We start from the raw sequence: 11,723 nt of genomic DNA on the forward strand, positions 1-11,723 counted from the left end.
TTTGACAGAGTAGATAATACGTGGACACCATAAGGCTCATTCACCAATGCCTTACTCCATCTTCAACTACAGCTTCAGGGGGTCATAAGGGATGGAGATTGGAAGGGGGTTTATCCTTATCTGCTATCACTTTGCAGTAAGTTGTTAAATTTCTGCAGTTTAGAGGAACATCCTATGTTCAGATTCGCATGATAGATCTTGACTCCATTATCCTGCTTTCAGACATTCTGCTATACGTGCAAATTGATGGTGGTGGGAATCCTGCACATTTATGGAGAGCACAAGATCCACGGTATTACAGAAACATTAACGTAGTGTAATCTTATCTATTGCTCTATCAGTATCTAGTGCATCAACAAACAGTTCACTATTGCATTATTCCAGTTTTCCCTGAAGCAACTCCAAAGTACCAGAGGAACAAACAAGCTCAAATCTTCTGAATTTTGTTATTAAAGAAGGAATTAAAGTCCTCACACAATACTCAGCACAGTGCTGAGTCACAGTAGCAGATTGCGTAAGAGAATCAGTGCTTCTTTGAAAGACTGCTGCATATCATCCTTTGTTCCATGATTTATTTCACTGGTTGTTTATCCAGAAATAATAATCAGACCCTGACTTCCTCAAAGCTTGCTCTTTGCTGTTTCAGATCAGAGCCACTACCCCACAGTTTTCAAACACGTTTCTTCTCATTATTGAGAGGCAGGAGTACACAAAATGAATTCTTTCTGGAGAGGAAGATGGTCAGTGAGAGTTGGTCACAATAGTTTACATTGATTCCCATTGGTTTGTTTGCAGAGAGGGCTGTCTGCCAAGAGACAGTTCTCTATTTTCTGCATGGAGGAAGAGTGCCACCTCCATGGCAACATTTCCACATGCTGGCTTTGCATGGATGCCCTTCTGTTTGGGTTCTGCCTAGAGAGATTGCTACAGATTTTGGGGACAGTGAAGAAGGGAAGAAGCTATTCTTTGTAGCACTGTCCCTTGCTCTGCTTCCAGATTTTAGCATGGGTAAATGGGCTTCTGAGGGCTGGTCCACACTAACCTCCCACTTTGAACTAAGATACGCAACTTCAGCTACGTTATTCACGTAGCTGAAGTCGAACTATCTTAGTTCGAACCTACCGCGGGTCCACACGCGGCAGGCAGGCTCCCCCGTCGACTCCGCTTACTCCTCTCGCCGAGCAGGAGTACCAGCGTCGACGGCGAGCACTTCCGGGATCGATCCGGGATCGACTTATCGCGTCTAGGCAAGACGCGATAAATCCATCCCAGAAGATCGATTGCTTACCGCCGGACCCGGAGGTAAGTATAGACGTACCCTTAGAAACTAAGCAGGGGAAAAGCGTTGGAGAGAGCACACAGACCACAGGCATAACAGGGGCCTAACTGCCTTGCATGCTGAATAGTCATTTACACTAGCCAGTGTGCGTGGAGAATTCTGATTGGATGTTTACACTCATGGTGCAAATGTATAAATGTCAATACAGGGTCCAAAGAAAGAACGTTCACGTCTACTCTCTTTCTGGGGCACACAGGTGGGAATGGAGAAGCTCACCATGAAATCTTGGCCCCACTGAAGTCAATAGGAAAACATTGGCTTCAGTGGGGCCGGGAATTCACTGGAGCTCTTCAGTGTGGTTTCTGGAGCGTTGCCCATTAGGATTCTTGTTCTCTTTGTGATGATGATTATTGCCACAAAAAGTACTTTTCTAAACTTAGAACTTTTAATTGAGGTAAAAGTTAACTTTTAACCACAAAGTGCACAAGTCTACATTAACTGAGAGCTTATTACTGCAACTCTCAGCCTTCCCCACCCAATACCTTCCCCATTTGTTTTCCCCCAATCATCACGTCTTGTCTAAAAATAGATTGCAAGTTCTTTCAGGCAGAGACCATATTTCTGTTTTGTGCAGTAACAAATATTCATGCCTTTGACTGAGTTTGTGAACATGAATACAAGTTATCAGGGATGCATGTCTGGAGGCACGCTTTCTACATACACACATTGTTCCCTTTTGAAGACATCTGCATTTGTAGAATTCAATTCAGGTTTTAGCCCTAGAAACTTACCATTATTGTGCCCTGATCAGTAAAGTATGATATCAGTGGGTTTTAAAGTTAAGCGTATCTGGATTGAGGCCTTATACTTTCTTGTGTGTGCTCCTATGACTTAAAATGGTCAGATATTTAATACTGAAGATGTTCAAGTCCTCACTCTGTCATATTTATTTATTTTGATTCATATATATATATCCTAAACTCAAGATGTTTTTACCAAAAATTCAAAATATAATCAAATAAAAAAAGCAGCATCTGCTTCTCACCCCCAATGCAGAAAATCAACCAATCACATTAATATAATTCCTAAACTATATTAATCAGCATCCCCTTAAACACAAACAGTGGTGCCTTATTCTGTCTTTCCCTTCCCCCAGATTTGGTTTAATAGATGGGCTTGTCCTGATGGTCAATACTTTCAGGCTATTTTGGATCAAGGGATAGTGATGTCAATTCCAAAGTTTAGGGTCCCTTGTGGTTAATGATCTACAGACAGGTTTTATGCCATGGGGACTCCAGTTCAAGCACCTCTACTGATCACAGCTGTGGCAATATGGACTAGGCCTTCATACTACTGTAAAAATAAAAGTGGCCTACTTAACAACATGTGCAGGCAGTATGTTTTTTGCATTTTAAGCCAATAAATATGTCTGTGTTTACACTTTAATGATCTATTCTGTAAACTGATTAAGTCCTCAAGGCAGATTGATAAGAATGATTAGAATGTCTTCCAAACAAATAATCAACTAGATCAATAATGCTTAACGTGTTAAAACATGTAAAAATACCTTCTTATACCTCTGCCTGGAAATAGTCTAAGCAGACCTGATTTATCTTATAAAAATCTATTTTTATATGTTTGCCCATGGGATCAAAATGGCATCTTTGGAGCCATTCTAATCTCTTGGGTCCAATGGAAGCCTAGCTAAATGCCTTGAGTCATCTTTGCTGAATTATGCATATTTTATAACATTCCATGAAAAATATTTGTTTTTATAAAATTCAATTTTATGTTTAAATAATGATAAGGTTTAACACAAATCCACCACACCCATGAAATATAAAGTTATGATATTCTGTTTGTGAATTTGATTTTTCTTTTTAAAAAGTTTCGGTGAATTTAATATCAGTGGAAGTTTCTGGATTTACATTCTGGGACTGGAGACATTCATTCTGAGTGTCAACTATGATGCTGGTTTACCTGAGATGGAGTCTTCATCACCAAGAATTATACTGAGACCTCTCAACCCTTTTACATACGCCACTGATTAGGACTCAGATGATCTGTCTTTATTGACCTGGCCAGATTTGAACAGGTGACTTAAAGTGCATCTTGCTCCAACTCTCCTAAATCAGCTAGTTCCCCAAGAGATGATACTCTTACCTACAGCCCAATCTTGCAATCTTTACTTGCATGAGAAGTCCTTAATCATTCCACTACATCAATCAATAGGACTCTTCACATAAACAGGATTACTTGTCTGAGTTAGGGTTTGCAGGATTGAGCCCTAAAATTGTCTGCAGTAGCACAAATTAAGAACACATTTTCTGGCTTCTCTCAGGGTTGTTTTTGTTTTTTTTCCATAGCCTTACCACAGTTTTTCCTTTTAATAAAGATTAATGTAACACTCCATAGTATTTGGAATTTGACTGAGAGGAATTAAACAAAACTGGTAGGGAGTCGGTAAATAGACAATGCCTTGGGCAACTGAGTATAGTATGTTAGAGCAGAATAGATGGCAAGAAATGAAAAAAGGTGAATGAACTAAAAGAAGTGGTAGATAGTAGGGAAATATGCATAATTTTAGCAGGAAAAACATGCAGTTTTCAGATTAATGTATTAGTAAAGTGAAACGATAAATGTGTATACAATAGGTTTACTTACTTGTCTGAAGAGATGGAAAATTTGCAAGTAAAAGGATAGGAAGAGTTTTTGAAATTAATATTGAAGTGCTAAAAGCCCACCAATCTTGGTGAATTAAACACCGAGGGAAATATCAGCTCCAGAAACTCAGGTAAGTACATTTTAAGGCTATGGTAGATTAAGGTGATTCAGAGGACTGGATCATCATAATGTATGAAGAGAATGGTACTACTTATGCAAAACACGTCACTTTTATAATTTTGAAACAAGAGCGTGTGAAATACAAAGTAGCGGGCTCGCCTCCTTAATGTCCATTAAGCGAAGGAGCATTTAAAGTGAAAAACAAAGGGGGAGTTTTGTACAAGCCTAACAGTGTCAGCCTGGCTCAGGTATAGCAAAAACAACACAAAGCATAACCTACACTTGGTCAATAATTAGCAGAAACATTTACCAAGTAACAGAGCACCCAACAATTCCACTCTCAACTCAGAGCCCTTTCTGGCTATAAGTCTATCATCAGAGAGCTGAGCACTTCAACTTCAATGAAGCAACAGAGGTTACTAAATATGACACCCTAACTACATGATCCCATATACCTAATGGGTCAAACTCCCAAAGGGCCTCAATTGGGCTTGTAAAATTCAAAATGCAGTTTTTCACACACGTTTTACATCCACCAGTACTTTGATTTGAACATGGAAACTGCCTTTATGTTTAGATTAAATTAGATGGTTAGATGTCTACTTAGGCTGCGTGCACACAAGCAGCTTGTGTGTGCTAATGTTAAAAAGTTCATTTGCAAAATTGCAAGAGAAGTTTTAGAGGACTCTTAAAAAACTAGTGCCATGTGTCTGTATAATTTCACCATTAACACTATCACAGGCGTCTTCATAATTACCTCAGTAAATGAATACAGTAACAGTGTGGGCCAAATTCATCCCTGATGTAACTTTCTTGACTTTAATGGAAACATATTAGAGTGAGTCGGGTGCTAAAAAGTAGCACAAACATAGTATTATCCCTAGTAAAAGCCTTGGGTCTGATTCTTCTCTCGCTTATACAGGTATAAATCATCACTGAAGTCAATGAAGTTATACCAGCATTAAAGTTGGAAGAAGTGAGAGGAGATTCAGGCCCTTAAGATATTCAGCTATCTGGACTATCTTTGCTAATCTACTGACATGATCAGAAAGTTCTCCTCCTTTACAGAGAAAAGATAAGGAAAAAAGCAAAGTGAAGCTAATCTTTTTTGAATCAGGCTTTCCTCTTGGGTGTGACTATATGCAGAAAATCTGGAATTTCCAGGCGATACAAATCAAAGGTGGCAGAAGAACCTACAAAGCATACAAATAAACCATCCAGATTTCATGTACTAAACCAACCAGGACAGCATACATCGTGTAAGAACTAAGATATAGGCAACTATGTTTTTTGTGGGGTTCCTAGAGCATTATCACATACCAGTGCCATAAAAATAAATTATATTAATGTATTATTAGGAAACATATAATAAAATTAAAATATAATACACATTACCAGTGGGCTAGCTTCACTTTCAGATATTCTTCTATAGATGCTAGTTGGAAAAGAATATAGAAATCTTAGAGGTGCCTTTCCCTAGAAAAGCATGTAGTCTAGCCAATTCTTTTTAAATAGCTGGTCAAAAAATGAGTTCTTAATTTCTCTGTTTTCTCCCGTAGCCTGACTGCGAGCCTGATTCTCAGTCAGATTCAAACTCCTTTACACCATTCTGGTGGGTGCAAATGGGCCACAAATTACACTTACATCCACTTTAAGGCCCCTTTACATTGCCAGAGCTGCGAAAAGGAGCCATAGTTTAAGTGAGAATCAGGCCCATTGTTTTCCCTGCTTGAGAGAAACAAATAAATACAGAGTTATCTTAATAATTGTTCATACTAAAGCACTGATGCTAAGGATTGATCATTTTGATGGTGCTTAGATATCATGGTAACAAACATGGGACAGATAGATAAGGTAACACTGAGCAAATATCTTGTCACCCTCTATAACTGAACATTTCAATAGTAATTACGGTGTTTAAACTGAAGAAGAATCAGCATGTTGGTGTTGCCTCTGAAGTCTCATATCTTCCTTTAGTGACAGAGACGTGGGAGAGAAGGAGCACAAGGGGTTTTAAAGGGCAGCACTGAACATGCCAATGACAGCATTATGTGTTGATGCTTCAGTTCTCTTTTCTTCCACTTGATCATTTATAGCCTAGAGACTCCTGGTCAATGGAAGCTTCCTGAGTAGTCCCACTGTTCTATCTGTCATCTCACAAACATGGTAAAAATATTGACAGCTATAATAAGAAAAGGTTGAAGGAGATACAAATCTAGGCCCCAATCCTGAAAACACTCAAGCACCATGAGTAACTTCACACACATAAGTAGTCCCGGTGGAAGTGGAATAGAGAAAGCACATTCCTGGAATCCTAATAGTAGGAACATTCACTATATGGCCACTCCCAAGGTAGGCCAAATTTTTAGAATTAACAAACTTGATGGTGGCCCTTTAAGATTGATCTCACATCCAAGTTGTGTCATTTGAGACCCTTAGGATTCTCAGAAGGACAGAAAGAAGAGAGAATAATATTTTTCAAAATGAAACTGAGAGGGTTGGGGAGAAATTCTGCATCTGTTAGCAAAGCTAAGGCAGTTATTTTTACAAAGTTTACCAGTTCGCTGACTCTTCTAGCATGTAACAGCAACTAGGAAGATTTTTTTTTAAGTAGTAAAACCACCAAGAGAATCTCCTTAAGAGGTCAAAAAGAGGCCTCATTAGAAGAGCTAACACCAGAATACGATTAAGATGCTGGGTCAGAGTGAGTCTGATGACCAATCTCAATCGTGAGACAGCTGTAATCCTTTAGGTGCTGGTTCTTCATTCCACTTAAAATCAGTGCAAAGCTAGGCTACTGCAGTCAGCAACATAATATCTCTTACCTAGATAGAAATGGAATATGTGGCAGTGGTAATGTTTAAAGAAACATGAAACAGAAGGCACTATTGCAGAATTCAGAGCTGGACCTAAGGAACAGCATTATTCTGACTTCTATATTCTATATTAACTTTACCCACTGAGTATGACTGGGACTACTCATAGCATGTAAAATTGATCATACACATAAATCTTTGTGAGATTGGGGCCTAATTGTGTGAAGAGAGGCATGTAGAAATCTCTTGCTTAATTTGATAGAAGCCATTGTGAGCATGTAAGCTGTTGTGTTTGGGATCTTGCAGCACAATGTTCAGACATATTCATTTCAATTTGATGTGGAACAGCACTCCAGTTACACAATGACTGGATTAGTAGCACAGAGGGATTGGTTTAGCAGTTGATGAGTGTTTGTAACTTGCTACATTCCAACTACATTACTGGCGTTAGCACCAGCAGCATTCAAACTTTAACCTACCCCATAAATGGACCAGCTAGATTGAGTCTAAATCACCACTTAACTCGAGCTAGACATTTTGGTGTGTGGATGGGAGTTGGGTTTGGAGCAACACATGAGTTATTGCTTGCGCTAACAATGCAGTGAAGGCAACCACCAAAAGACTTGACCCGAGTCATCAGTAACAGAGATTCTGCAATTAGAGTGCTTATATTATACCCCATGCAGTCCCACTGATGACAGTGGTTTTGCACAGCTTATAAATCCACACAGAGTTTGGCCAGAGACATGTTTCTTGTTCCTCTTTGGCAAATGATGCATACCATCTGTTTGTCACTATTAAAACATTTTTCTTTGGCATATGAAATGCAAAATGCAAAAGGGTCCAGCAAACCATCCCACATTTCAGTTAATACAATAGAATCTATGTCGTTACTACTCTGACAAGTGACATGCCCTTTTAATTGGCCCAGTTGCCAAAACCATTCAATGCAATACATTTTGAGGACTCTAAACAATGGATTAATGGCACACCTACTAGTAAAAAGTCTGCAGAATTGGCACACATGGAGCTGTTTGCATGCTTTTTCACTGTATTTAACAGATGTAAAATGGTGTTTGGTGACATACATTTCCCATTCTGTGGCTCCTCTGCTTACTTCATGCTGCTTTTGTTCTCTATTATGACTGAAGAAAGATTGAAACGTTATATTTTAAAAATGTTTTAATGCTCTGGTTTGCCTGAAGTTGTGAAATAAAAAGGGATCTTTCTTAGGAATTTAAAAATTGTCCATATCCATAGTTTTTTTGTGTTGTGTATCAGTGAGCCTCTGATGAGAATGTTGATTACTTAATTGGGATATTTCTAATAAAGTTCAAGAGAGGTACTAAGCAGATTAAAAGGAAGCTATTTAGTATGAGCATTTAGAAAGGATACAAGATTTACATAAAGTATTTAAAACTAGAAAGGACAGATCCTTTTGCTAGTGAGCTGCTTTCTGAAGAATATGTATGTAAGCATCATGGTCATTCAAGGGGCTCCAAGAATCCATCCATAGCTGCTAAAATATATGTAGGTTCCAGCCTAAATTTCAAGTGGCCTTCAATATTGTGAGCTCAACCCTTTTAGAATTCTAACTATCTGATTGCACTTGGAATACTGGAGGCCAAAAAATAAATTGAGGTCTTCCTGGATAAAAATTGAGGTCTTCCTCCTGAATAATTATTTTAAATTCTGCATATCTAGAACAGGAAAATGTTGATCCATATTCTTAGGAATAATCTGTTTTTAAATTGTATGTTCTTTGGGCAGGAACTGTGTCTTCCTCTGTGTTTGGAATGTTCCTACTACATTGGTTCTCAACCTTTTCTGTACCTCATGTAACAACAAAAACAAGTTTTGGACCCTCCTCTCATCTAGACATAAAAAAAAAAAAAAGAGAGAGAGAAGGTGATTGCAAGCCCCAGGTTAAGAACCAGGGCCTAGCACATGTTGGGCACTTCAGCAATCTAAATAAAACACAATAAAAACTCACTGTAAACAAACTAAAATGAAAACCAAACATAGTAATGGAACACATTCCTAAAAATTGTTGCTTCATGGGATATCTCAAGTTAGCTCCCTTCTTGTGATGCTCTTGTGGTGTTTCCAAACTTCCTTGGTGTGTGACAGCATCTGAGAGGAACCAAAGGAGAGGAACAATGAGACTTTTGGGAAGGGAAAAGGGGCAGAAATGGAAGTGATGCAAATGCTTGGCTTGACTGTGGTTCAGAATTAGAAGTTGGTCAAGAAGCTAGAGCCAGTTGACACCCACTACAAAAAAGAAACGGCAAAAGGGGAGTCAGCCACTGAGCCTAAGGGGGGGAAATATTATGATGAAAGCCCTTTGTCATCTGCTTGTAAAATAATGAAGATCATGCCCTTTTACTCACTAGTTCCCTGAGCAAGGTATAGGATAGCCCTCGTGATTTTATCCTTGCAAATGAAGCCGTGGCTTTTAGTCTTATTGATATACTATGGATGTCTATTTAAAAATCTTACTAAATAATTCACTAATTTAAAAAAATGGCAAATGAAACACTGTAGGATACGTAGTATGGAACAAGCACACTACAGAATGCCTGGAAAAGCTAAACAATGTAAAAATAAATAAAAGAGCTGTGCTGGCTCCAGAATGCACTACAAAATATGCACGTTAGAAAAATAGAAGAGCAAGGAAAATGAATTTTAAAAAATATTAAAAATACATTAATAGTCTAACTTAAGACCATCCCAAGCATGAAAATTGAAAGAGCACGTAGCTATGTTATTGAGTCCACAGGCTATGGAGCGTGTATAGCACAGAATGTGAGATTACAATAAAAATAAGGGTGGGGGTTAATCCCAGTGTTTTGGCCAAATTCCATTTCAGATAAATGGTTACACTATTCTTCAACTGCTGTGTAGTGCTATTGTGTGCTGCTGAACTGCCACCCTATCCTATTAGCAACAGGTGACTTTGTTTCAGTGGTGGATTAAGTGATCCCAGTGGATTTGTAAAATGTGTTGTGCTGCTTCGGGCCATAATAGCTACACATTTTTTTTTTTTTTAATTCACGGAGGTTGAAATTTGGGTCCCATTCATGTTAGTGGCAAAACTCCCCCTGAATTCAGTGGGGCCAAGATTTTGCCTTGCAATTGTGAACTCTTTAGGGTAGGAATTCCGATTTTGTTGTTGTTGAGCATGAAATACCTGATGTAAAGCACTGTGCACAGATAGGATAAAACACACATTACAATATATACACTCGGATCACTCGGCTTTTTTTTTTTTTTGCCCCCCCGTGTCCCAATATTTTCTTCATCTCATCTTGTCACCCTATATGTGCATATGTCTATGCATGATAGAGAGAGATTGAGGGCAGGGTGGGGGATAAGAAACTAAAGAAACCTGTAGGGGTTCTTTAGGGGACTGGAGTGAATAATGTAATGCAGTGTTTCTCAAACTGAGATCTGCAAGAGCCCTTCCTGGTGGTCCATACAATGCAATGTTTAATAATCAAAGTGTAGATTTGGGCATTAGAAAGAATTGGGCCCATTAATGGATATTTTGCTTAAAAAGTGAACTGCAGAATGAAAAACATATAGAATAACTGATCTAATGAGTCTATGATCTGGGATCTAATTAATCTATGGTATAGTATAAGGGGTTTTTCCAATTTGCACTATACCAAGATACTGTGGATCTGAAACTAATAAAACTAGATTCTTGTTTTTCTATTACTAGAACATCTATTATGAATCCAGTGTAGTGGTGTAGACAACTTTTTTAGGTGCGGGGGCAGGCAGGCTAAAAAATAATAAAGTAATAGCTGTTGAATATTGCTTCAGTGAATAGTTTTGTACTGTGACTAAATTTATTCTTTTTAACAAAGTGAGATAAATGAACTGCTGTTCCCAAGTCAGTGTTTCTTTATTAATGAAATCCCTAATTTTTTTTTTGTTGGGGAGAGCGGGCTAAAGCCCTTGCAAGCCCCCATTTGTCTATTTCCACAAAGCAAGTTTCTGATGTAGAATCCAGTAGGCCTGGAGCCCAGTATAGTCATTATTTGGGCTGTTGTCAGTGTAGGATCAAGTGGGTTTGTGATTTATAATCTTACAGGTTGTAAGATTTGAACCCTATTGGGTCTGTGTTCTGGTATCTAATGGATCTGTAATTTGGGATGCAGCAGGTATAGCATCTAGTGATTCTATGTTTGGGGTCTGAGACTTTGAATCTGATGGTTCTCAGAGGCAGGAGGTTCTGATGGTTCTGTATTCTGACAACTAATGGGCCTGAAATACAGTGAGGCATTTTGAATCTGAGTATTGAATCCAATTGGTCTGTGCTTTGTGATTTGATGGTTATGAAGGCAAGTGAGTCTGTGCTGAGGGATTTGATGGCCATGGAATCCAGTGGATCTGGAATTTGTGATCTGAGACCTATGGGATTGTGGCTCTGTGCTGTAATGGCAATTGGATCTAGTGTCTCAATGCTTTGTGGTCCCATGGCTATACGATCTAGGGTCCGTGTGAGTTGTGACCTGATGGCGATGGGATTCATTGGCTAAGTGCTTTGGGCGTTCAGATCCAGTGGCTCTGAGCTTTGGGAGCCCATGATTAGGGGATCCAATGGCTTTGTGCTTTGGAAGCTTGGTTCAAGTGGCTCTATGCTTTGTGATCTGATGGTTATGGATTCCAGTAGCTGTGTGATCCCATGGCAATGAGATCCAAAGCTGTGTGCTTTGGGAGGTGGGATCCAGGGACTGGGTGCTGTGTGATCCCATGGCGATGGGATCCAGGGGGCAAGGGCTGTGTGGTCCCATGGCGATGGGGTCCAGGGGCTGGGTGCTTTGGGAGCTGGGATC

The sequence above is a fragment of the Terrapene carolina genome, unplaced genomic scaffold (genome assembly GCF_002925995.2).
Source record: "Terrapene carolina triunguis isolate 2854851 unplaced genomic scaffold, T_m_triunguis-2.0 Scaffold130, whole genome shotgun sequence".
Lineage (NCBI taxonomy): Eukaryota > Metazoa > Chordata > Testudines > Emydidae > Terrapene > Terrapene triunguis.